The sequence below is a fragment of the Bos indicus genome, chromosome 2 (assembly GCF_029378745.1).
Source record: "Bos indicus isolate NIAB-ARS_2022 breed Sahiwal x Tharparkar chromosome 2, NIAB-ARS_B.indTharparkar_mat_pri_1.0, whole genome shotgun sequence".
Classification (NCBI taxonomy): Eukaryota; Metazoa; Chordata; class Mammalia; order Artiodactyla; family Bovidae; genus Bos; species Bos indicus.
In genome coordinates this window covers 106,624,844-106,652,587 of record NC_091761.1, presented here as the reverse complement: position 1 = coordinate 106,652,587, position 27,744 = coordinate 106,624,844, and the positions used below count along the sequence as shown (strand labels likewise).

Genomic DNA, 27,744 nt, shown 5'->3' with positions numbered 1-27,744 from the left:
CGTGCACCTGAGGACGTGGTGGTGGGCTCCTGGGTGCCCTAGAGCCCTTTCCTTCTTGTCTACTAGACTTAAAAATACACAGCTCAAAGGCTGTGTCACCGTCTCCAGGTAGCCTTTCTGGACTCCCCAGTTCAAATAGGATGCCTCATCTCTGTGCTGGCCACCATTGCTGTCTCTATGACACTGAACTTTAACAAGGACTACTCATCTAACTAGGAGCAACGAGCATGTTGTTCCCAGTACCAGGTCGCACCCACAGTAAGTGCTCAATATTCTGTTGACTGGATAAACTGGGAAAAAAAAGTAAATAAAGGGGAAATACACTAGCACTTCTCTAAGAGAAGACTCTTTTGAGAGTCTCCTGGATAGCAAGGAGATCCAACCAGTCTATCCTAAAGGAAATCAGTCCTGAATATTCACTGGAAGGACTAATCCTGAAGCTGAAACTCCAGTTCTTTGGCCACCTGATGGGAAGAACTAACTCACTGAAAAAAGACCGTGGTGCTAGGAAAGATTGAAGGTGGGAGGAGAAGAGGATGACAGAGGATGAGATGATTGGATGGCATTACCGACTCGATGGACATAAGTTTGAGTAAGCTCCAGGAGTTGGTGATAGACAGGGAAGCCTGGCGTGCTGAAGTCCATGGGGTTGCAAAGACACAACTGAACAACTGAACTGAACACTAGCACTGATGAAGGCTAGTTTGGGTACCTAGCAAATACCAGGTACTATGCTCATTTAATCCTCACAAAAACGCTATGCTCAATTTGCTGATGATGAACCCGAGTCTCAGTAAAGCTAAGTAACTTCACCATAATCAAACAACCAACAAGGAGTGGCCAGATTAAAACTTGAGTTTGTCTGGCTCCACGCTTCCTCTTAAATAGAAATGAAACACACACCTAGGCCCTGTTTCCAAACTTATCCCTAACCTTCAGGTGGAAGATAAAAGGCGGGTTGGAAACACTATGCTGAACCCCTTTGTGGGGAAGCACCCAAGAGCCCACCACTGTGTCCTCATCTGCACCATAGCCAAGCCTGCTTTCCCTCATAGCCACGGGCCCCCACTGCACACCCCCTCAGGGCTGGGTGAAGACAACTGTTCCACTCACCTCCCGCACACACTGCTCTGCATCCCTCCGCATGAATCCTCAGTGCCAGAACACTGGACGCAAGTGGCCCGGCATTTACCTTTTCCAGGCCCAACTCAAGCCCCATCCCACCCATGAAGATCTGCTGTGTATTTATTCCTCTAATTTAATGTTTTGCAAAGGCTATCTTTTACCACTGTTCTCTTTTCATATGAATATACTTCATAAGCCCCTGATGATTTTTATAGGGAAATCTTGGGTATCTGTAAAAGATAAATGCACAGCTATGTTAGTAGAAGTTGGAAGATCACTGCCCTAGTCTGGCCTTCTTCTCAGCAACGCTGCCCAAGTCTCCTCCCCCTAAAATATCATAAGATGTTAAGGGTTCCTAGAATAAAGTTTAAAAAATAATTGACTTGAGGGTAATGAATATTTTCTAGGTCAGTTATACCTCCACAAAGCTGTTAAAAATGAAACAATTTTTTTTTCCCCTGAGGGGATAAGAAAAGTAAAGAACTGCAGAGCATTCTGAAGATAAACAAAATGGCCTCAAACATCTCTATTTGTGTGGCTAGCTCTGTCCAATTCCTAGTCCCTCACCTGCCTCACCAAATGCAGGCCTGCATTTGTAGTAGCATCCTGCCTGCCTTCCCTGGATCCAACCTCTCTTCTTCTAAAGCAACCAGTCTCAGGAATCTCAACGTCCTGCCCCGCCATCTTTAAACAACATTCAGAAGCTGTCTATCTCATTCTGCCTTCCACTCTTTATGGGGCGTTTTGCCTCAAGTTTCTTCCTTAAGTGAGAGTGAATGATGAGCAGCCTATGCTAGAAAAACTATGACTGTTGTCTCAAACCACCAGGTCTCCAGAGGCCAGGCCAGACCAAACCAACTTGGACAAGGTATCTATTTCTACAGAAAGTAATTATTAATTACACATTGACTGTGTCACTCTCCTATATTACAGGAGTGTGTGGCTCTTGGGATCTGCAGTTTCCTTTTCCTCTTCCATCTGAGAGTTTCACTCAGTCACCAGAGGAACTCAGAACATCAGAAACAGTTCAGAGTCTAGAGTCACAAGATCTCTGATGAGATCACTTTAGTTGCCCAATAGTTATATAAGAAGATAGAAGTGACTTGGCTGGAATCAAACAGAATGAGGAGTGTAGGAATCAGACACATTTTCTCTTAAGAGATAAATCCCAAACTGTCTCCCTAAAGAAAGTTGGAGGAGCATGGAACTTCTGTAAAGCCCTATTGAGAAAGAAAGGTCCACACGCCAACCTAATGAGAAGGGAGGGCCAATAGAAGTTGAGGGGGCAGCTCTTGTAGAACACAGTTACTGCAAAAGAAGTTAGCTAACCTCAGGGAAAAAAAAACAGCTTATAGCAGCTAAAGCTAAAGGAGGTCTATCTGCAAATTACTGAAAAGTGGAAACAGTTGAAGGCTTAACGTAATTAGGGGCTTCCCTGGTGGCTCAGACAGTAAAAAATCTGCCTGCAATGGAGGAGACCCGCATTCAATCCCTGGATTGGGAAGATCCTCTGGAGAAGGGAATAGCAAGCCACTCCAGTATTCTTGCCTGGAGAATCCCATGGACAGAGGAGCCTGGCGGGCTACAGTCCATGGGGTCGCAAAGAGTTGGACATGACTGAGCAATTAAGTACATTCTAACATAATTAAGTGACTAGCTCTCCTGAAGCCCTGATCTTCAGCAGCTTCAGAAAGAAACCTTGGGTGAACTTGAAGGCAATGGTCCTTAAAGTGTGGGCCCTTTCAGGGGTTCCACTAGGTGAAACTATTTCCATAACAAAACTAAGATGTGATTTGCCTTTTTAACTGTGCCAGCCTTTCCACTGATGGTGCAAGAGCAACGGTGGGTCAAACTGCTGTTTCCCCAGTAGGATTCAAGCCAAAGGTACCACGTGAGATTTTTCACCACCACACACTTCTACACTGCACAGCAAAGGAAGAAGTGCCAGGTTTACTTAAGAATGTCCTTGATGACACAGTGAAAAATGAAATCCCAATCCTCAAGTATATCTTTTTAACATTCTGTGTGATAAAATAAGAAGTACATATAAAACAGAAGACAACGGTTATCTGTAAGTAAAGCACTTATTTGAATTGCAAAATTTTTGTGGAACATCATGTTTACTTGAAAGAATGAAGGATACACAAATGATGGTTATTCAGACTTTGACACTTGGCAGGCGTTCTCTAGAAAATGAAACAGAGGACGCCTGTCACTTCAAGGGAAACAACTGACAGTGTTTGTTGCCAATGATAAAATTTGAGCTTCCAAGAGAAAATGAGAATTTGGGCAAAATTGTATCTGCCACCATGAGTTTGACAGCTTCCCAAAACTTAGCCATTTTTCTGATGACTGTGGTAATATTATTTTTTTATACTGTCATATAGAATGTGGCAACAACTCAATGAACCAGTATTTTCTAAATTATCTATCACACAATGTCAAAAAATCAGACATGGGTAAAAGATCTGGTCAGAGATAGACCAATGGATTCTAATGTAACGAAGTATGAAAACCTCCCTGATAACATTTCAGATTCCATAGCAGCTAACCTTCATAACACCACCCCTTGTTAACGTCTGTGTAGTACCAAAGAATCGGAGAAGGCATTGGCAGCCCACTTCACTGTTCTTGCCTGGAGAATCCCAGGGACAGGGGACCCTGGTGGGCTTCCGTCTATGGGGTCGCACAGAGTCGGACATGACTGAAGCGACTTAGCAGCAGCAGCAGCACCAAAGAATACCCACTATCTGAAAAGGCTACACAAACATTCCTCCCTCTTGCAACTAATCCTCTATATGAGGCTAGATAATCCACATAATTCAACGAAACAGTACACTGAACCAACTGAAACAACAGAAAAAAAGTAGGAAAATCCAGCTGTCTCCAATTAAACCAGACATTAAGATTCTCAAAAATAACGCTACTCTTCTAACATTTTTGAAACAATACCATTTTTCATTTTTAAAAATGTGACTTGTTTATTTGTAATGAGTTTATTATTTCTAACTGAATTAATAAATACTTCAATTTCTAATGTGGAGTAGATATATATTCCACATTAAAAAGAATATACTGAAGATTCCAAAAATCTTTAATAAAAAAGTGCACATAAGAGACCAAAAAGCTTGAAAGCTCTGGTCTACAATGGCATTGCCTGTCCAGAATATCCAAGAGGCTCCTAAGGATGAGGTCTTTTTCATTTCAGGTCCTAACAGAAATTAGCATTCTCAGTATTTATTCCAAAACACCAGGTCTGGCTTCCCAGTTCTGCCAGAAGAGACAGTGAGAAGTTAAGAGCATTAAAGAAAAGTTTTCTCACATTTCAGTGACAGATCAAAGCATCTGATTTCACGCTCAAGTCCAGAACGCCTATGACTAGACAATTCCAAGGTTATCATAGGATGAAGGAATCTAACAGGAAAGCTAAACTCAACTCCACATAATAAGTACCAGATCCTGTTCGATCCCTGGATGGGGAAGACCCTCTGGAGAAGAGAATGGCTACCTACTCCAGTATTCTTGCCTGGTGAATTCCATGGCCAGAGGAGCCTGGCAGGCTGCAGACCATGGTGTTACAAAGAGTTGGACACGTCTGAGCAACTAACACTTAGTCTTTCAGTGAAAAACTTTTGTCAATGAAAAAGTTACTTTTCATTTACATACTCATTTTTGGATTTGACTTTAAATATTCTGCCTCCCTTCTTCCATCCCTTTTCCCCTACCTACTCCCTCAAAGTCAGTGTCCTCCACATGCAGTCTTCTCCCTTCTCCCCCTTCCCCCAAAGGAGGCACACAATAAGTGCTCAATAAATGGCAGATCCAACTATTAACACAGACTCTCTCAGAGCAGCCTCTTTTATCCCATGATCTCAACCACATCCTACATTCTCCAATTTTCTTCCATCTCTCAGGCCTACAGAACAACCTCTCAAGCTGAAGGAGCCTCAACTCACCATGTCCAAAGTGTAACTTCTTTACCTTTGTCCTCAAAGCTGCCCCTCCTCCTCCTGCCTCATCCTGCAGCACCACCTATTTGATCACTAAATTCAGAAACCTAGGATCATTCTAGACTGCTCCTGGTCCCACTCTCCTGACATTTACTTTGCCACCAGATTTTGTCCACTCTACCACTGTTAAAGTGAAAGTCGCTCAGTTGTGTCTGACTCTGCAACCCCGTGGACTATACAGTCCATGGAATTCTCCAGGCCAGAATACTGGAGTGTGTAGCCATTCCCTTCTCCAGAGGATCTTCCCAACCCCGGGATCGAACCCAGGTCTCCGACATTGCAGGCAGATTCTTTACCAGCTGACCCACCAGGGAAGCCCCTACCACTGTTAATCTAAACCCTCTCCCCCATTACAACCACCATAAAGCCCTCATGGTCTCTGGCCTGGTCTCTAGTTTTCTCACTGACTTCCAGATTTCAGTCTAAAATCTTACTTATTCAAACTGCACACTGACACTACGGTAACCTTAAAGACAGATCTGATGTTACCTTCCTGCTAATTACCTTTCCACAGTTTTCCCGCAATATACTTTTTCAGATTTTATCCAAGAATTCCCCAAGGAATGTTTAAAACCATATATTCCTTAGGGAGTTCCCTGGTGGACTAGTGGTTAGGATTTGGGCTTTCGCTGCCATGGCCCAGGTTCCAATCCTTGGTCAGAGAACTGAGATCCCACAAGCCAGAGAGTACAGGCCAAAAAAAAAAAAAATTAAACCCATGTATTCCTTGTACATCTTAAAGTTGAACTCTAAAATTTTTCATCACAAGTTTATCCTTTTATTAAGAGAAGGTAGAAAATACTAAACAATTTATAGAAAGAACTAAGGTAAGGGTTAACTGTAATTGAAACAAATATTTCATGATGATTTAGTGAGTTTTAACTATCTGATTGAATAACACACATCCCACGTTGAAGGTCAGGAAGGGCAGCGGTGAGGAGATATCCCTCATGCAAGGTAAGGAGCAATGGCTGTGCTTTGCTGGAGTGGCCGTGAAGAGATACCCCACGCCCAAGGTAAGAGAAACCCAAGTAAAATGGTAGGTGTTGCAAGAGGGCATCAGAGGGCAAACACACTGAAACCATACTCACAGAAAACTAGTCAATTTAATCACACTAGGACCACAGCCTTGTCTAACTCAATGAAACTAAGCCATGCCCGTGGGGCAACCCATGATGGGCGGGTCATGGTGGAGACATCTGACAGAATGTGGTCCACTGGAGAAGGGAATGGCAAACCACTTCAGTATTCTTGCCTTGAGAATCCCATGAACAGTATGAAAAGGCAAAATGATAGGATACTGAAAGAGAAACTCCCCAGGTCAGTAGGTGCCCAATATGCTACTGGAGATCAGTGGAGAAATAACTCCAGAAAGAATGAGGGGATGGAGCCGAAGCAAAAACAATACCCAGCCGTGGATGTGACTGGTGATAGAAGCAAGGTCCGATGCTGTAAAGAGCAATATTGCATAGGAACCTGGAATGTCAGGTCCATGAATCAAGGCAAATTGGAAGTGGTCAAATAAGAGATGGCAAGAGTGAATGTCGACATTCTAGGAATCAGCGAACTAAAATGGACTGGAATGGGTGAATTTAACTCAGATGACCATTATATCTACTACTGCGGGCAGGAATCCCTCAGAAGAAATGGAGTGGCCATCATGGTCAACAAAAGAGTCCAAAATGCAGTACTTGGATGCAATCTCAAAAATGACAGAATGATCTCTATTCGTTTCCAAGGCAAACCATTCAATATCACAGTAATCCAAGTCTATGCCCCAACCAGTAACACTGAAGAAGCTGAAGTTGAACGGTTCTAGGAAGACCTAGAAGACCTTTTAGAACTAACACCCAAAAAAGATGTCCTTTTCATTATAGGAGACTGGAATGCAAAAGTAGGAAGTCAAGAAACACCTGGAGTAACAGGCAAATTTGGCCTTGGAATACGGAATGAAGCAGGGCAAAGACTAATAGAGTTTTGCCAAGAAAATGCACTGGTCATAACAAACACCCTCTTCCAACAACACAAGACTCTATACAAGGACATCACCAGATGGTCAACACTGAAATCAGACTGATTATATTCTTTGCAGCCAAAGATGGAGAAGCTCTATACAGTCAACAAAAACAAGACCAGGAGCTGACTGTGGCTCAGATCATGAACTCCTTATTGCCAAATTCAGACTTAAATTGAAGAAAGTAGGGAAAACCACTAGACCATTCAGGTATGACCTAAATCAAATCCCTTATGATTATACAGTGGAAGTGAGAAATAGATTTAAGGGCCTAGATCTGATAGATAGAGTGCCTGATGAACTATGGAATGAGGTTCGTGACATTGTACAGGAGACAGGGATCAAGACCATCCCCATGGAAAAGAAACGCAAAAAAAGCAAAATGGCTGTCTGGGGAGGCCTTACAAATAGCTGTGAAAAGAAGAGAAGTGAAAAGCAAAGGAGAAAAGGAAAGATATAAACATCTGAATGCAGAGTTCCAAAGAATAGCAAGAAGAAATAAGAAAGCCCTCTTCAGTGATCAATATAAAGAAATAGAGGAAAACAACAGAATGGGAAAGACTAGGGATCTCTTCAAGAAAATCAGAGATACCAAAGGAACATTTCATGCAAAGATGGGCTCGATAAAGGACAGAAATGGTATGGACCTAACAGAAGCAGAAGATATTAAGAAGAGATGGTAAGAATACACAGAACTGTACAAAAAAGATCTTCACGACCCAGATAATCACGATGGTGTGATCACTGACCTAGAGCCAGACATCCTGGAATGTGAAGTCAAGTGGGCCTTAGAAAGCATCACTACGAACAAAGCTAGTGGAGGTGATGGAATTCCAGTTGAGCTATTCCAAATCCTGAAAGATGATGCTGTGAAAGTGCTGCACTCGATATGCCAGCAAATTTGGAAAACTCAGCAGTGGCCACAGGACTGGAAAAGGTCAGTTTTCATTCCAATCCCAAAGAAAGGCAATGCCAAAGGATGCTCAAACTACTGCACAATTGCCCTCATCTCACACGCTAGTAAAGTAATGCTCAAAATTCTCCAAGCCAGGCTTCAGCAATATGTGAACCGTGAACTTCCTGATGTTCAAGCTGGTTTTAGAAAAAGCAGAGGAACCAGAGATCAAATTGCCAACATCTGCTGGATCATAGAAAAATCAAGAGAATTCCAGAAAAGCATCTATTTCTGCTTTATTGACTATGCCAAAGCCTTTGACTGTGTGGATCACAAGAAACTGTGGAAAATTCTGAAAGAGATGGGAATACCAGACCACCTGATCTGCCTCTTGAGAAATTTGTATGCAGGTCAGAAAGCAACAGTTAGAACTGGACATGGAACAACAGACTGGTTCCAAATAGGAAAAGGAGTTCGTCAAGGCTACATATTGTCACCCTGTTTATTTAACTTATATGCAGAGTACATCATGAGAAACGCTGGACTGGAAGAAACACAAGCTGGAATCAAGATTGCCGGGAGAAATCTCAATAACCTCAGATATGCAGATGACACCACCCTTATGGCAGAAAGTGAAGAGGAACTCAAGACCTCTTGATGAAAGTAAAAGTGGAGAGTGAAAAAGTTGGCTTAAAGCTCAACATTCAGAAAATGAAGATCATGGCATCCGGTCCCACCATTTCATGGGAAATAGATGGGGAAACAGTGAAAACAGTGTCAGACTTTATTTTTCTGGGCTCCAAAATCACTACAGATGGTGATTGCAGCCATGAAATTAAAAGACGCTTACTCCTTGGAAGGAAGGTTATGACCAACCTAGATAGCATATTCAAAAGCAGAGACATAACTTTGCCAACAAAGGTTTGTCTAGTCAAGGCTATGGTTTTTCCTGTGGTCATGTATGGATGTGAGAGTTGGACTGTGAAGAAGGCTGAGCGCCGAAGAATTGATGCTTTTGAACTGTGGTGTTGGAGAAGACTCTTGAGAGTCCCTTGGACTGCAAGGAGATCAGCCCTGGGATTTCTTTGGAAGGAATGATGCTAAAGCTGAAACTCCAGTACTTTGGCCACCTCATGCGAAGAGTTGACTCACTGGAAAAGACTCTGATGCTGGGAGGGATTGGGGGCAGGAGGAGAAGGGGACGACAGAGGATGAGATGGCTGGATGGCATCACTGACTCTATGGACGTGAATCTCAGTGAACTCCGGGAGCTGGTGATGGACAGGGAGGCCTGGCATGCTGCGATTCATGGGGTCGCAAAGAGTTGGACACGACTGAGCGACTGATCTGATCTGATCTGATAATAAGTGCTGTTGGGCATCTTTTCATGTGTTTGTTAGCCATCTGTATGTCTTCTTTGGAGAAATGTCGGCTTAGTTCTTTGGCCCCTTTTTTGATTGGGTCATTTATTTTTCTGGTACTGAGCTGCAGGAGCTGCTTGTATATTTTTGAGATTAATTCTGTGTCAGTTGTTTCATTTGCTATTATTTTCTCCCATTCTGAAAACTATCTTTTCACCTTGCTTATAGTTTCCTTTGTTGTGGAAAAGCTTTTAAGTTTAATTAGGTCCTATTTATTTTTGCTTTTATTTCCATTACTCTGGGAGGTGGCTCATAGAGGATCCTGCTGTGATTTATGTCAAGAGAGTGTTTTGCCTATGTTTTCCTCTAGGAGTTTTATAGTTTCTGATCTTACGTTTAGATCTTTAATCCATTTTGAGTTTATTTTTGTGTATAGTGTTAGAAAGTGTTCTAGTTTCATTCTTTTACAGACGGTTGATCAGTTTTCCCAGCACCACTTGTTAAAGACATTGTCTTTTCTCCGTTGTATATTCTTGCCTCCTTTGTCAAAGATAAGGTGTCCAAAGGTGTGTGGATTTACCTCTGGGCTTTCTATTTTGTTCCATTGATCTATATTTCTGTCTTTGTGCCAGTACCATACTGTCTTGATAACTGTGGCTTTGTAGTAGAGCCTGAAGTCAGGCAGATTGATTCCTCCAGTTCCATTCTTCTTTGGTTATTCGAGGTTTTTTGTATTTCCATAGAAATTGTGAGATTATTTGTTCTAGTTCTGTGAAAAATACTGTTGGTACCTTGATAGGGACTGCACTGAATCTATAGATTGCCTTGGGTAGTATACCCATTTTGACTATATTGATTCTTCTGATCCATGAACATGGTATATTTCTCCATCTATTTGTGTCTTCTTTGATTTCTTTCATCAGTGTTTTATAGTTTTCTATACATAGGTCTTTTGTTTCTTTAGGAAGATTTATCCCTAAGTATTTTATTCTTTTCATAGCAATGGTGAATGAAACTGTTTCCTTACTTACTCTTTCTGTTTTCTCATTGTTAGTGTATAGGAATGCAAGGGATTTCTATGTATTAGTTTTATATCCTGCAACTTTACTATATTCATTGATTAGCTCTAGTAATCTTCTGGTGATGTCTTTAGGGTTTTCTATGTAGAGGATCATGTCATCTGCAAACAGTAAGAGTTTTACTTCTTCTTTTCCAGTCTGGATTCCTTTTATTTCTTTTTCTTCTCTGATTGCTGTGACTAAACCTTCCAAAACTATGTTGAATAGTAGTGGTGAGAGTGGGCACCATTGTCTTGTTCCTGACTTTAGGGGAAATGCTTTCAATTTTTCACCATTGAGAATAATGTTTGCTGTGGGTTTATCATATATGGCTTTTATTATGTTGAGGTATGTTCCTTCTATGCCTGCTTTCTGGAGGGTTTGAATATGTTGAATTCTGTCAAAGACTTTCTTTGCATCTATTGAGATAATCATATGGTCTTTATCTTTCAATTTGTTAATGTGGTATATCACATTGATTTGCAAATATTGAAGAATCCTTGCATCCCTGGGATAAAACCCATTTGGTCATGATGTATCATCTTTTTAATATGTTGTTGGATTTTGTTTGCTAGAATTTTGTTGAGAACTTTTGCATCTATGCTCATTGGTAATACTGGTCTGTAGTTTTTTTTGTGGCATCTTTGTCTGGTTTTGGTATTAGGGTGACGGTGGCCTCATAGAATGAGTTTGGCAGTTTACCTTCTTCTGGAAGAGTTTGAGTAGTATAGGTGTTAGCTCTTCTCTAAATTTTGGTAGAATTCACCTATGAAGCCATCTGGTCCTGGGCTTTTGTTTGAAGATTTTTTATTACAGTTTTGATTTCCATGCTTGTGTTGGGTTTGTTAAGATTTTTCTGTTTCTTCCTGGTACAGTTTTGGAAGGTTACACTTTTCTAAGAATTCGTCCATTTCTTCCAAGTTGTCCGTTTTGTTGTCATACAGTTGGTGACAGTAGTCTCTTATGATCCTTTGTATTTCTGTGTTGTCTGTTGTGATTTCTGCATTTTCATTTCTAACTCTGTTGATTTGATTCTTCTCCCTAGCTAATGGTTTGTCTATTTTATCTTCTCAAAGAACCAGCTTTTAGCTTTGTTGACTTTTGCTACAGTCTCCTTCGCTTATTTTTCATTTATTTCTGCCCTAATTTTAATGATTTATTTCCTTCTACTAACCCTGGGGTTCTTCATATCTTCTTTTTCTAGTTGTTTTAGGTGTAATATTAGGTTATTTATTTTATTTTTCTCTTGTTTCTTGAGGTAAGCTTGTATTGCTATGAATGTTCCCCTGAGCACTGCTTTTACTGAATCCCATAGGTTTTGGGTTGTCATGTTTTCATTTGTTTCTATGCATATTTTGATTTTTTTGTATTTCGGAGATTGTTGTTTATTCAGAAGCATGTTGTTCAGCCTCCATATGTTCGCATTTTTAATAGTTTTTTTTTTCCTGTAGTTGACATCTAATCTTACCACAGTGTGATCAGAAAAGATGCTTGAAATGATTTCAATTTTTTTGTATTTACCAAGGCCAGATTTATGGCCCAGGATGTGATCTATTCTAGAGAATGTTGTGTGTGCACCTGAGAAAAAGGTGAAATTAATTGTTTTGGGGTGAAATGTCCTACAGATATCTATTAGATCTAACTGGTCCATTGTATCATTTAAAGTTTGTGTTTCTTTGCTAATTTTCTGTTTGGCTGATCTAGCCATAGGTGTGAGTCGGGATTAAAGTCTCCCACTATTATTGTGTTATTGTTAATTTCCCCTTTCATACTTGTCAGAATATGTCTTACATATTGTGGTTCTATGTTGGGTGCATACATATTTATAATTGTTATATCTTCTTCTTGGATTGATCCTTTGATCATTATGTAGTGTCCTTCTTTGTCTCTTTTCACAGCCTTTATTTCAAGGTCTATTTTATCTGATTTGAGTATTGCTACTCCTGCTTTCTTTTGGTCTCCATTTGCATGAAATATCTTTTTCCAGCCCTTCACTTTCAGTCTGTATGTGTCCCTTGTTTTGAGGTGGATCTCTTGTAGACGGCATATATAGGGGTCTTGTTTTTGATCCATTCAGCCAGTCTTTGTCTTTTGGTTGGGACATTCAACCCATTTAAATTTAAGGCAATTGTTGATAAGTATGATCCTGCTGCCACTTACTTTGTTGTTTTGGGTTCAAGTTCATAAACCTTTTCTGTGTTTTCTGTCTAGAGAAGATCCTTTAGCATTTGTTGAAGAGCTGGTTTGGTGGTGCTGAATTCTCTCAGCTTTTGCTTGTCTGTAAAGCTTTTGATTTCTCCTTCATATTTGAATGAGATCCTTGTTGGGTACAGTAATCTAGGTTGTAGGCTTTTCTCTTTCATCACTTTAAGTATATCCTGCCATTCCCTTCTGGCCTGAAGAGTTTCTGTTGAAAGATAAGCTGTAATCCTCATAGGGATCCCCTTGTGTGTTATTTGTTGCTTTTCCCTTGCTGCTTTAATATTTGTTCTTTGTGTTTGAACTTTGTTAATTTGATTAATATGTGTCTTGGGGTGTTTCACCTTGGGTTTATCCTGATTGGGACTCTCTGGGTTTCTTGGACTTGAGTGGCTATTTCCTTCCCCATTTTAGGAAAGTTTTCAATTATTATCTTCTCAAGTATTTTCTCATGCCCTTTCTTTTTGTCTTCTTCTTCTGGGATGCCTATGATTCGAACGTTAGGGTGTTTAACACTGTCCCAAAGGTCTCTGAGGTTGTCCTTTTTTTTTTTTCCTCTCTGCTTCACTTATTTCCACCATTCTATCTTCCACCTCACTTATCCTGTCTTCTGCCTCAGTTATTCTACTGTTGGCTCCCTGCAGAGTGCTTTTGATCTCAGTTATTGCATTACTCATAACTGATTGACTCTTTTTAATTTCTTATAGGTCCTTGTTAAACATTTCTTACATGTTCTTAATCCTTGTCTCTAGTCTATTTATCTGTAACTCCATTTTGTTTTCAAGATTTAAGATCATCTTTATTATCATTATTCTGAATTCTTTTTCAGGTAGACTCCCTATCTCCTCCTCTTTTGTTTGGTTTGGTGGGCATTTATCGTGTTCCTTTACCTGCTGAATATTTCTCTGCCTTTATATTTTGTTTAGATTGCTGTTTGGGGTGGCCTTTCTGTAGGCTGTAAGTCTGTGATTCCTCTTTATTGTGGAGCTTGCTCCCTGTGGGTAGGGTTGGTCTAGTGGCTCGTCAAGGTTTCCTGCCTGATTAGGGGAGCTTGCGCCTGTGTTCTGGTGGGTGAACTGGATCTCTTCTCTCTGGAGTGCAATGAAGTGTCCAGTAGTAAATTTTGGGGTGTCTATGGGTTTGGCATGGCTTTGGGCAACCTGTATTTTAATGCTCAGGGCTGTGTTCCTGCATTGCTGGAGAATTAGCATGATATGTCTTGCTCTGGAACTTGTTGGCTCTTGGGTAGAGCTTGGTTTCAGTGTAGGTATGGAGGCTTTTGGATGAGCTCTTGTCTATTAATGTTCCCTGGAATCAGGAGTTCTCTGGTGTTCTCAAGTTTTGGATTTAAGCCTCCTGCCTCTAGCTTCCAGTCTTATTCTTACAGTAGCTTCAAGACAGCACAGATGATAAAACATCTAGGTTAATGGTGAAAAGATTCTCCACAGTGAGGGACACCCAGAGAGGTTCACAAAGTTACATGGAGAAGAGAAGAGGGAGGAGGGAGACAGAGGTTACCAGGAGGAAAAGAGGGGGGAGTCAAAAGGGGAAAGACCAATCTAGCCAGTAATCAGTTCCCTATGCATTCTCCACAGCCCGGAACACCCAGAGAGATTCACAGAGTTAAGCAGAGAAGAGAAGGGGGAGGGAGGAGAAAGAGGTGACCTGGGGGAGAAAAGGGAGAGTCAAAAGGGGAGAGAGCAATCAAGCCAGTAATCACACCCCTAAGTGAAAAAAAGATACTGAAGATTAGATTCTTAAAGGTACAAAATTGATAACAAATACCAAAAAGCAAAGATTAACAATCTAGAGTAGAGGTTAGACTCTCAAAAATACGTTAAAAATACAAAACAAAATCAATCACAAAAATTATAAAATATATATATGAAATTTGCTTTAAAAATGCACTTTTTTTTTTGCAAGGTAATAGTAAGTTATTAAAATGAAAATTAAAGGAGTAATAGAGAACTTAAAAATCAAAAAATGATAATAGTAAAAATATATCTAGGAATTTCTCTAGAGCTGTTGTGGGCTGTGTGGGGTCAGTTCAGTTTCAGATAGTTTCTTGTTCCAGCTTGTACTTGTTCTCGAGGTCTAATAGGCCCCTTCCAATGCTTAGTCAATGTTAACTACAGGGTTTTAATCTGTTGCACCTGTCACTTCCAGAGTGGTTTCCTCTTCGTTTATTTTGGCTTCCTCTTTTTGCAAGTCTCTTCAGTGTCTAATTTCCATTCTGACACAAAGGGGCGAAGGTGGTCACTTATTTAGGCTCACTTGTTCAGTTGTATTGTGGGGAGGGAGGAACACTGCAAACAAATATCACTGGCATGTGTGGGGAGTGCTTGCAATGTATGGACCACACTGGGTTTGCCCCAGCTCACGGCAGCGCGTGCTTTCCAGGTCTACAATGCTCAGGCAACAGGTTGCTCTGCAGGGGTACTGTCCAAAGTGGGCCCTGAGTTTCGTGCACTTCCCAGGTCTAAGATGCTCAGGTTCAGGTTCTCGGCTACTCCACAAGGGCACAGACTCAGTTGGGCGTGCATTTTGTGCCCTTCCCAGGTCAGAGCAGCTCAGGTGACCAGGTGATTGGCGAGCACACTGTCCCAGGTGGGCCGTGTGTCTTAATCACCTCCCTGGTCCAGCCACTCTGTTTCCCAGGTGCGTAGCAAGAGCACCGTCTCAGGTGTGCCATGTCTCCTCTGGGGAGATGATCTCAGGCTGCGACCCTCCTGGCAGATGTCAACCATCCAGGATCCCAGGAAGACGTGGTTAGCAACTGGGAGCCTGCTCACAGTTTGGTGGAGGATCCCAGTCTCTGGGGCCAAGATTGCCCCTTGCCTTCTGGCTCTGGCTGTCAGACATCTGCCTCTCTGCCTCTGGTGGGGGGAGGAGCCTGTGTGCAGCCAGCTAGCTCTCCTTTGGTTTTTGCTCAATTCTTTGTTCTATGAGTCGGCCAGGCTGCAGGTTGGGTTAGGTTAGAGCCTTTCGCGGGAAAGTTTTTTTTTTTTCCCTCTCTGGCTATCCGATGGTTTGGGTTGCTATTTCACGTTAGCTCCCTCAGATTGTCCTCAGGGCATTCTGGTCCAGTCCTTACCCTAAAGCATGCAGCCCACGCCTCCCTGTCCAGCCCCCCGATCGCTGGTGTCGGATGCGTGCCTGCAACTAGGCTACTTCTCCGCTGTAAGTTGAGGTTAGGCGTGTATTCTGTGGGTTTTTTTTTTTTTTTTCCTCCTGGTTATGTAGCCCTCTGAGATTCCAAAACTGCCCACAGACCCGCAAATGAGAGGGTTTTCTGCTGTTTGGAAACTTCTCTTCCTTCAGGACTCCCTTCCCAGGACAGGTCTCCATCCCTAACTCTGTTCTCTCTTTTTGTGTTTTATATTTTGTCCTACCTCCTTTCGAAGAGAATGGGCTGCCTTTCTGGGTGCCTGGTGTCCTCCGCCAGCATTCAGAAGTTGTTTTGTGGAAGTTGCTCAGCATTCAAATGATCTTTCCATGAATTTGTGGGAGAGAAAGTGGTCTCCCTGTCCTATTCCTCTGCCATCTTGGGACCACCCCCAACCTGGTTTTTATACACAGAATAACACACTACAGCAAAATTTGGAAGCATAAGAGATATGACACTCTCTACCCCTTTTCTTGTAAGGTCGGTTTCAGAAGAGTTCATTTGGAAGCTAAGGATCTGGAAATTGATTCTTCTAAAACTGCATGTGGGGCTTCCCTTGTTTTCCAGTGCTGAAGACTGAGCTTCCACTGCAGCGGGGCTCAAGTTTGATTTCTGATCAGAAAGATTCCCTGAAGAAAGAAATGGCAACCCACTCTGGTATTCTTGCCTGGGAAATCCCATGGACAGAGGAGCCTGCCTGGCAGGCTACAGTCCATCGGGCAGCAAAGAGTAGGATAGAACTGAGCAGGAAAGTTCCCTGCAAACCCAGCTCAGGTCTGTCAGACTGTTTCCAGTTCTCTTTTCAGGCCTTGCTGTATCTTTACTAAAGATACTTTGTATCTGGAAGGTCCTCTCACCTCTTTATTCCCAGAAAACATTTGATGATTTTTCAGTGCTACATTCAGTCCAATCAATAAAGAGCTCCTAACTTTTGGGAACTAAGAGGGGGTGGTTTTCATACAAACAGTACCTCGGTATTTATTGCAAATAACTAAGGATAGAACACCTTCCCAAAGGGCCCCCCTGCTACTTGTTGACTGCCTAAATCAACAGGTAATTAAGTTAAGGAAGATGGAATCTGGAGTATCTGAGTAGATAGGAGTAACTCCCCAAGGAAGGAAGGATTAAAACATTTCCTAGATGTAGAATGGAAATGTGAAGATAACAGAGTTTTCCAAATAAATTTGGGTTAAATATTTTTCTAATGTTCTATTAGAACACACACCACACAATATGACAAATGCTGTTTACATGCTTAAAATTTCCCCTAAACTCTGTGCAAACATGCCTGCCCTGTGCACCCCTGTATCCCCCAGTGCCTTCCATAATGCCCTGGCTCACTAAGTATTTGTCGATGCTTATTAAAAATTGTTGAATGATTAAAGGAAGTAATGGATTGATGAACACATGAAGAGTTAAATTCTACACAGTTAAGGAAAGTATTTCTCTACAGACAGTGAAGATGGGGAAGTTAAAAGCGGGGTATTCATGTTAAATTCAGCCGTGAGGCCTGAGAGGACCTTGGGCTCACACTAAAGAGAGGGGAATTTAAACTACAGCGGGGCGGGAAAGGAAGCTCGAGGCCTAGGGTGAAAAGATGCTGCAGGATTCGGGGAACCAGAGGAGGGGCGACTAAGTTCACTGGGTGCGGCGGGAAAGGGGGTCAAGAAAGGGTGCAGAGGGGTTCCGAGGAGGCGCGAAGACCTGGCAGGGTAGGAGGCCGCGGATCCCTCTCTTCCCAGGTGATGGAGAGGTGGCTGGCAGGAAGCAGGGCTGGGCAGGAGCAGCCAGAGGGCTGGAGGCCGCGTCAAAAGGCCCGGGGCAGAAGAAGGGGAGAGAGAGTCGAGCCGGCAGAGGGTCGTTGCCCCAGCTCCGCGGCCACACTCACCCAGCGGACTCAGCTTCGCCGCGGCTGGGCGCCGGCTCCGCGCTGCTTCCTCCCTCGGCCTGCGGGCGAGCTGGCGGCCTCAGGCTCCCCTAGCAACCACGCACGGCCACGCGACCCGCGCTCTCAGCCGCCAGCGCGGCTGCCACCAGACACGCACTGCGCGCGCCCCCAGCGGACGCACGGAGGGCCTGAAGGGGCGATCCCAGCGGGAGGGAGGCAGGCGCGCGGAATCTCGGGGCTAATGGAGCTTGGAAAGGCGGCGGTCACAGGGCTCGCGCACGCGCAGCCACTTTAACGCGGGTGGGACTCGCAGAGCGGAATTCTGGGAGATGTAGTCTCGAGGTTAAAGCCCTGAAAGGCTACGTTCCGGCACGCCAGGACCCTCTATACTTTGATTCTACCTAACCCGTATGGACTCTTTCTTTGGCCGTGCCTTAATTCGCTCCTCTAAAACCAAAGAACTCAGAGTTCATTAAATAATTTTCTTGTAGTACTTTCCAATTAAAAGCCTTTGCGTTTGACCCCAGGAAAGAAGAGAGCGCCAGATCCGCTATGCTTCGCTCTTCCTACCTTCTCCTAACCCCAACCCAAGCAGCAGGCTCCAATTACAGTCACCTGCTTTCTGAGCTTCAAGTGTGAACATTAGCAAACACTGACTCAATTAATTATCTCCCCAGGCAGGATAGATAGTGCCCCCTCAGACTCAGACGTCCCTGGTTCTTCTGAATTCAGAGATCTCAGAAGAACTGGAGGGCGAAAAGAGCTTTTCTAAATAGTCTGCTACAGAAATAATAGGAACAATAAGAGATGAAACTAATTTAAGGAAAACAATCTGGGCCACAGCAAAGATGCTTAATAAATAATTGATTCAGGCAACAGTCACTGATTAGCTATAAATTATATCTCATGATGCGATGCAATTTGAATTACACAGTAACATTAGAAAGTAGTATATTTTTGTCTAAAAATCAGTTGAATCTGAATCTAATCAAGCTTTTGGCTCCAACTTCCAGTTTACAGGAAATAAAGAGAAACTGTCACAAGAAGGCCATCTGACAAATCCAGAATGTAGGCCAATGTATAGAGGAATGACCTTATTTCTTCAACAAATTCAGAGTATAAAAAAAGAGTGAGGTTTCCTATGTTGTAAGATACTTAAGAGACATAATCACATCAATGAGTGGACCTTGTTTAGATACTGATTCAAATAAGCCAACTGCAATTGTCTTTTGAGACAATAGAGAAATCTGAATATAAACAGGGGACATTAAGAACATAGATAACGTTAAGAAATCATTATTAAGTTTTTTAAGTTAGTTTACTGAATGGTGACAACCTCCCCTCCCCCCAATATATCCTTGCCTTACTTCCAGGAACCTGTAAATATTACCTTATTTGGCAAAATATGTGATTAATGATTTTGAGATGGTCTTGAAAGGATTAAGGAATTTTCCTGGATTACCTGAGTGGGCCCTAAATCCAATAAGAAGAATCCCTAGTAAGGCAGAAAGAGATGGGAGAGACACAGAGAAGACACAGAAAAAAGGAAGAGGCGACTTGTGACCAAGAAGGTAGAGATCAGAGCAAAGTAGAATGTCTGGGGGCACCATAAAGTGGAAGAGACAAGAATGGATTCTCCCTTAGAATCTTCTGAGGAAATGAGGTTCTTCAGACAGGCTGATTTCAAAATTCTGGCTTCTAGAACCACGAGAGAATTTGTTCTTTTAAGTCACCAAATTTGTGGTAATGTGTTGGCAGCCACAGGATGGATATTGTGACATTATTTAAGAAGATATCCTTATTTTTTACCAGATACTTTAAGGTATTAAATGACATGATGCCAACGAGTTGCTTTTGTGTGTGTGTGTGTGTGTGCTTTAAAATACTACAGCAAACACTGGAGTAGCAATGAGCACACCTAACACCCAGGTCTTAGTTTCTAATATCACTCCATTACCAGGAACCAGGGCTTCCCTGGTGGTAAAGAATCCATCTGCAATATGGGAGACCTGGGTTCAATCCCTGGGTTGGAAAGATTCCCTGGAGAAGATAATGGCAACCTACTCCAGTATTACGGCCTGGAAAATCCCACTGACAGAGGAGCCTGGCAGGCTACAGTCCATAGGGTCTCAATGAGTTGGACATGACTGAGCGGTTAAGCACACCAGGAACCAGGCCTCCTCCGAGAAATGGCTGATTCTAGGACTAGGGCAGGAAATACACAAAATGAGCTGGAAGCACCTGGCAGTGCCAGAAAGAAAGTATTACCAGAACAAAGCAAAACAACAGACTGGTGGGAAGATGTAACAGGAGCTAACTGAAAGAACTCCCAATGCCCAAAGTTGGAACAATTTGAGCAATAAAATTAAAGTAACAGTGCTTTTATAACCCAAAGTATAAAACAAATATCCATGAGTCACTGGTATAAATAAATGGTTGAGGACTCCCCTGGTGGCTCAATGGTAAAGAATCTGCCTACCAATGCAGGAGACATGGGTTTGATCCTTGGTCCAGGAAGATCACACATGCCGCAGAGCAACTAAGGCCTTGTGCCACAACTGCTGAGCCCGTGTGCTCTAGAGCCCATGCCCTGCAACGAGAAGCCACCGCAATGGGAAACCCACTCAATGCAACTAGAGAACGTCTGCATGCAGCAGTGAAGAACCAGTGAAGCCAAAAATAAATAAAATTTTAAAGTAAATAAATGGTTGAATGTATTCACAAATGTGATAAAGAGCCAAATCTCCTATGCAGAAAAATTAAAAGAAAAAATGTAGATATTCAGCCCTAAAGGTGGGGAAGAATAACCCACATTCCTTGAGTTTGGGCTGTGCAGAGTGACTTATTTTCAGAGTACAGTATGAAAAGGGGGGTAGCGTAAGGCAAAAGTAGTAACAGTAGAAAAATCTGACAAACATCACTTCAGCCAGGTGATCAAGGTCAACATCATGTAGATAGTATATGCCCTTGATAGATGATGAAAATGGCATTTTGCTTTTGATTTTCCTCCCCAAAACTCGTAACTCCAATCTAGTCGTGAGAAACATCAGGCAAATTCCAATAGAAGAGCATCCTGCAAAATGCCTGACCAGTACTTCTCAAAATTGTCAAGGTTATCAAAAATGAGATATTTCTAAAGAAACTCTTATAGCCAGAGGAGCTCAAGGAAACAACTAAATGATGTGTAATGAGATCCTGGAACAGAAAAAGGACACTAAGTAACAATTAAGGAACTCTGAATAAAATGCAGGTTTTTAGTTGATAATACAGTTCACCCTTAAACAATGTTTGAACCACATGAATTCACTTATTCGTGAATCTTTTTCAGTAAATACATACTACAGTACTAGATAATACACAGTTGGTTGAACCCTCAGGTATGGAGGGCTGACTATAAAATTATACTCAGATTTTCAACTGTGTGGGGGTAATGGCCCCCCAAGCCCTAAGTTTTTCAAGAGTCGACTGTGTATCAATGTTGATTCCACTAATTGTAACAAATATATCAAAATAATGTAAGATGCTAATAATAGGGGAAATTGTGTATAATAGAGGCAAGGCATAATATATGAACTCTTTGTACTATCTGCTCAATTTTTCTGTAAATCTAAAACTGTTCTAAAATATAAAGTCTTTATATATAATTCTAAAAAAAACCCCAAAAACCTAGCAATAGAAATTTGCCTCATCCACCTTAACCAAATCATAGATGTAACTTCACCAATAATGGGAATAAGTTATATCATCAGCCTCCGGATACATTGTACTATGAGGACACACCATCACTTACATAGTGTTTCTACCAAAAATGTATAACCAGCATCAAATCACACATACAGAAAATCAGATACACCCAAACATCAGATTTACACAAACTACAAAGAAATATCAGACACACTCAAAATATCAATCACGATCATAAAATTAAGGAAGGAATGAGGAATGGTTCTAGATTTGAGGCAAAAGAGATCTCATAACCAAACACAAAGCATGATCTTGGGTTAGAACCTAGACCAGGAGAAAAACAGGTATAAAGAAAACTACAGGCCAATATCACTGATGAACATAGATGCAAAAATCCTAAACAAAATTCTAGCAATCAGAATCCAACAACACATTAAAAAGATCATACACCATGACCAAGTGGGCTTTATCCCAGGGATGCAAGGATTCTTCAATATCCGCAAATCAATCAATGTAATACACCACATTAACAAATTGAAAAACAAAAACCATATGATTATCTCAATAGATGCAGAGAAAGCCTTTGACAAAATTCAACACCCATTTATGATAAAAACTCTCCAGAAAGCAGGAATAGAAGGAACATACCTCAACATAATAAAAGCTATATATGACAAACCCACAGCAAACATTATCCTCAATGGTGAAAAATTGAAAGCATTTCCTCTAAAGTCAGGAACAAGACAAGGGTGCCCACTTTCACCATTACTATTCAACATAGTTTTGGAAGTTTTGGCCACAGCAATCAGAGCAGAAAAAGAAATAAAAGGAATCCAAATTGGAAAAGAAGAAGTAAAACTCTCACTATTTGCAGATGACATGATCCTCTACATAGAAAACCCTAAAGACTCCACCAGAAAATTACTAGAACTAATCAATGATTATAGTAAAGTTGCAGGATATAAAATCAACACACAGAAATATCTTGCATTTCTATACACTAATAATGAGAAAACAGAAAGAGAAATTAAGGAAACAATTCCATTCACCATTGCAACGAAAAGAATAAAATACTTAGGAATATATCTACCTAAAGAAACTAAAGACCTATATATAGAAAACTATAAAACACTGGTGAAAGAAATCAAAGAGGACACTAATAGATGGGGAAATATACCATGTTCATGGATTGGAAGAATCAATATAGTGAAAATGAGTATACTACCCAAAGCAATTTATAGATTCAATGCAATCCCTATCAAGCTACCAACAGTATTCTTCACAGAGCTAGAACAAATAATTTCACAATTTGTATGGAAGTACAAAAAACCTCGAATAGCCAAAGCGATCTTGAGAAAGAAAAATGGAACTGGAGGAATCAACCTACCTGACTTCAGGCTCTACTACAAAGCCACAGTTATCAAGACAGTATGGTACTGGCACAAAGACAGAAATATAGATCAATGGAACAAAATAGAAAGCCGAGAGATAAATCCACGCTCATATGGACACCTTATCTTTGACAAAGGAGGCAAGAATATACAATGGATTAAAGACAATCTCTTTAACAAGTGGTGCTGGGAAATCTGGTCAACCACTTGTAAAAGAATGAAACTAGAACACTTGCTAACACCATATACAAAAATAAACTCAAAATGGATTAAAGATCTCAACGTAAGACCAGAAACTATAAAACTCCTAGAGGAGAACATAGGCAAAACACTCTCTGACATACATCACAGCAGGATCCTCTATGATCCACCTCCCAGAATATTGGAAATAAAAGCAAAAATAAACAAATGGGACCTAATTAAACTTAAAAGCTTCTGCACATCAAAGGAAACTATTAGCAAGGTGAAAAGACAGCCTTCAGAATGGGAGAAAATAATAGCAAATGAAGCAACCGACAAACAACTAATCTCAAAAATATACAAGCAACTCCTACAGCTCAACTCCAGAAAAATAAATGACCCAATCAAAAAATGGGCCAAAGATCTAAATAGACATTTCTCCAAAGAAGACATACAGATGGCTAACAAACACATGAAAAGATGCTCAACATCACTCATTATCAGAGAAATGCAAATCAAAACCACTATGAGGTACCATTTCACACCAGTCAGAATGGCTGCGATCCAAAAGTCTACAAATAATAAATGCTGGAGAGGGTGTGGAGAAAAGGGAACCCTCTTACACTGTTGGTGGGAATGCAAACTAGTACAGCCACTATGGAGAACAGTGTGGAGATTCCTTAAAAAACTGGAAATAGAACTGCCTTATGATCCAGCAATCCCACTGCTGGGCATACACACTGAGGAAACCAGAAGGGAAAGAGACACGTGTACCCCAATGTTCATCACAGCACTGTTTATAATAGCCAGGACATGGAAGCAACCTAGATGTCCATCCGCAGATGAATGGATAAGAAAGCTGTGGTACATATACACAATGGAGTATTACTCAGCCATTAAAAAGAATACATTTGAATCAGTTCTAATGAGGTGGATAAAACTGGAGCCTATTATACAGAGTGAAGTAAGCCAGAAGGAAAAACACCAATACAGTATACTAACGCATATATATGGAATTTAGAAAGATGGTAACGATAACCCTGTATACGAGACAGCAAAAGAGACACTGATGTATAGAACAGTCTTATGGACTCTGTGGGAGAGGGAGAGGGTGGGAAGATTTGGGAAAATGGCATTGAAACATGTGAAATGTCATGTATGAAATGAGATGCCAGTCCAGGTTCAATGCACGATGCTGGATGCTTGGGACTGGTGCACTGAGACGACCCAGAGGGATGGTATGGGGAGGGAGGAGGGAGGAGGGTTCAGGATGGGGAACACATGTAAAAAAAAATAATAATAAAATTAAAAAAAGAACATTATTGGAACAACTGGGATATGATGGCTGTAGGTTAAATAGCATTATATCAATGTTGAATTTCTTATACTGTGATTATATAAGTAAATATCCTTGATCTTAAGAAATACAAGTCTTGGGGGGCTGCACTGCATGGCATGCAGGGAAGTTCCCCAACCAGGGATCAAGCCTGTGCTCCCTGCACTGGAACTGCAGAGTCTTAACCCCTGGGCTGCCAGGGAAGTCCCCGAAATGCAAGTTTTCTAACAGTAAAAGAGCATGGTATTTACAGCTTAGCCTCATATGGTTCAGAAAAATATGATAAAACCAATTGTGGCAAAATGTTAAGAATTCGTGAATCTGGGTGAAGGGTGTATGGGAATTCTTCACACTGTCCTTATTATTTCCAAAAAATAATTTAAAACTATAGCAATAACAATAAAGAAGGCTGAGCACCAAAGAATTGATGTTTTTGAATTGTGGTGCTGGAGAAGACTCTTGAGAGTCCCTTGGACAGCAAAGAGATCAAACCAGTCAATCCTAAAGGAAATCAACTCTGAATATTCCCTGGAAGGACTGATGTTGAAGGTGAAACTCCAATACTTTGGCTACCTGATGTGACGAGCTGACTCACTGGAAAAGGTCCTGATGCTGGGAAAGATTGAAGGCAGGAGAGGAAGGGGGTGACAAAGGATGAGATGGTCAGATGGTATCACCAACTCAATGGACATGAATTTGAGCAAACTCTGGGAGATAGTGAAGGACAGGTAAGCCTGGTGTGCTTCGTGGGGTCACAAAGAATCAGACACGACTCAGCGACCCAATGACAACAGATAGCAGTAACAAAATTTAAAATGGAACAGGTAGAACCAGTGTGACAAAATGTTGATGGTGACTGAATTTGTGAGATCAGGACATGGGTGTTTCATCTGCCATTCTACTTTTTTGTGTTTGAAAACTTTAGTCTACTTCTCCCCTCCCCAAAAGTTTAAATACATACACCCTTGTATGCATGTATGCTCAGTTGCTTCAGTCATGTCAGACTCTTTGTGACCCTATGGACATAGCCCACAAGGCTCCTCTGTCCATGGGATTCTCCAGGTAAGAATACTGGAGTGGGTTGCCATTTCCTTCATGTATGCATGTAAAAGAAGCACAAATCCTCAAGCCTTCCAGACATTCTCTAAATCCCAGGCACCACTCGGACTTCACCCCAAATCCCCTCAGCACTGTGATAACTGCTGGGTGTAAAACTGTTTACATATTTCTAATCCTCTAGACTATAAACTCACAGGGATGGGAACATATTTTCTTATTATGCTTCCTCTAAACTGATTGTTGTTTGATGCAATACATAGCCTAGAAAGTTTTGATGTAAATGTGATTTCTCTACATTAAATTGTTTATGTATCAGATAAGCAAGATATTTCAAGCTAGTATTTAACAAATTATTTGGAAAAGACAATTCTTTTACAAGGTAATTTCCCCTTTGTTTATCTTTTAGGAAAAAAATATCCAGATTTAAAGACACAATATTGTTTACATATTTGTCTTAATGTAGACAGGTCTTAGGGAAGTACTATGGTTTTGATAAAACCAAAAACCCAGAAGTTTTAATTTGTTAGAGATAAAAGTACTCAAAGTACTCATGGATAGCATTATATGTTGTCCAGGATTTGTTTTAAAATACTCAAGTAATACAAGGATAAGGTAGCTAGTGAAGTGTTGATGGCATTCACTGAACTAATCTTTTTGTGTGTACCTTTGAAAGTTTCCAACTAATAGACATAATATGTTCAAAATTAAACTCGAGTTTCCCTACCCATTACCACTCCACTAATGGCCTTCCCCATTTAACAGGAATTCCATCCTTCCAACTTTTCAGGCCAAAAAGTCATTCTTGACTGCTTTCTTTTGTTACGTTCTCACATCCAATCAGTCCAGAAAACTTATTTTCTCCATGTTCATAATATATTCAAAATCTGGCTACTTTTTACCATTCCATTGGCACCACCCCAGTCCAGGACACCATTATCTCGCATGAGGAGTATTACAAAGCCTCCTAAATACTCCCCCTACTTCCCATCCTCCCCATTCCCCTGTCCATTCACAACACCAGAATGAAGGGCAATCTTCTAGAACATAAGGTAGATCTTAGAACTCCTCTGATCAAACTCTCTAATAGATCCCTGCTCTGTGTAAAGTAGGTCTGCAAGGCCTCCATCTGGTCCCCATTACCTTCCTGTCCTCATCTCCTACGATTCTCCCCCTCCTACACGTCTTTCATCCAACATGGCTTCCTCGCAGCTCCTCCAGCACTCCAGGCATGCTTCCATCTCAGGGCCTTTGAAGACCATTCTCCCTGCATAGTCGTTCCCCTGAGAGAGCTGTATTGCTTCGTTCAAATGTTTTTATTCAAACGTCACCTTCTAAGAAAGGCCTACCCCGGCTATCCAACTCAGCTCTCCTCATCCCCTTCTTCCTGCTTTACTTTTCTCTGGAGCTTTTATCACATTCCTACATACTAAACAATTCATTTATTTTAATAAGCTCTCAATCTCCCTGACCAGAATAGAAAGTCTCTGACAAACAAGCACTGCTTTACCTCCAATGCCAAGAGTAGTATCTGGCATATAGAAAGGACTCAATAAATATATGTTGTAGAAAACAGACTGGTGGTCGCCAAGTGGGGAGGGGCATGAGACAGGGTTGGATTGGGAGTTTGGGTTTAACAGATGCAAACTGTATATACAGAATGGATAAACAAAAAGGTCTCACTATATAGCACAGTCAACTATCTTCAATATCCTGTGATAAACCATAATGGAAAAGAATATGAAAAAGAACTGTTGTTCAGTCGTCTCCAACTCTTTGTGACCCCATGGACTGCAGCATGCCAAACTTCCTGGTCCTTCACTATCTCCTGGAGTTTGCTCAAACTCGTATCCATTGAGTCAGTGATGCCATCCAACCATCTCATACTCAGTTGCCCCCTTCTCCCCCTGCCCTCAATCTTTCCCAGCAAAAGAATATATATATATATATATAACTGAGTCACTTTGCTATACAGCAGTAATTAACACAGCATGGTAATTCAACTATATTTCAATAAAAAAATAAATTTAGGGACTTCCCTGGTGGTCCAGTGGTTAAGAATCCACCTTCCAATGCAAAGAACATGAATTCAGTCCCTGGTTGGGGAACTGGGACCCCACATGCATTGGGGCAACTGAGCTGGCTCACTCCAACTACTGAGCCCACACGCCCCACAACTAGAGAAACCTGCGCATCCCCCAAAAAAGATCCTGTGTGCCACAACCAAGACCCGACACAACCAAATAAATAAATTAAAAATAAATAAATATTAAACATAAATTAAAAAACAAATAAATATGTTGAATTGAAATGAAATAATCTGGATAGGAAGAAATTATGGTGGTCTCTAGAAAATATGTTATTTTTGCCAAAATATAAAT

General features: G+C 41.3%; 1 protein-coding gene across 1 annotated transcript in view; it reads right to left on the bottom strand.

Annotated features, from left to right (window-relative positions):
- The window catches only part of TTLL4 (tubulin tyrosine ligase like 4), a 39,501-nt gene extending 21,520 nt beyond the window's left edge, over window positions 1–17,981 (bottom strand). Inside the window, exon 1 of the mRNA XM_019976875.2 lies at window positions 17,717–17,981. The gene's annotated coding sequence lies outside the window, so the exon portion shown is untranslated. The remainder of the gene's footprint in view (window positions 1–17,716) is intronic.
- Between the last annotated feature and the right edge of the window lie 9,763 nt (window positions 17,982–27,744).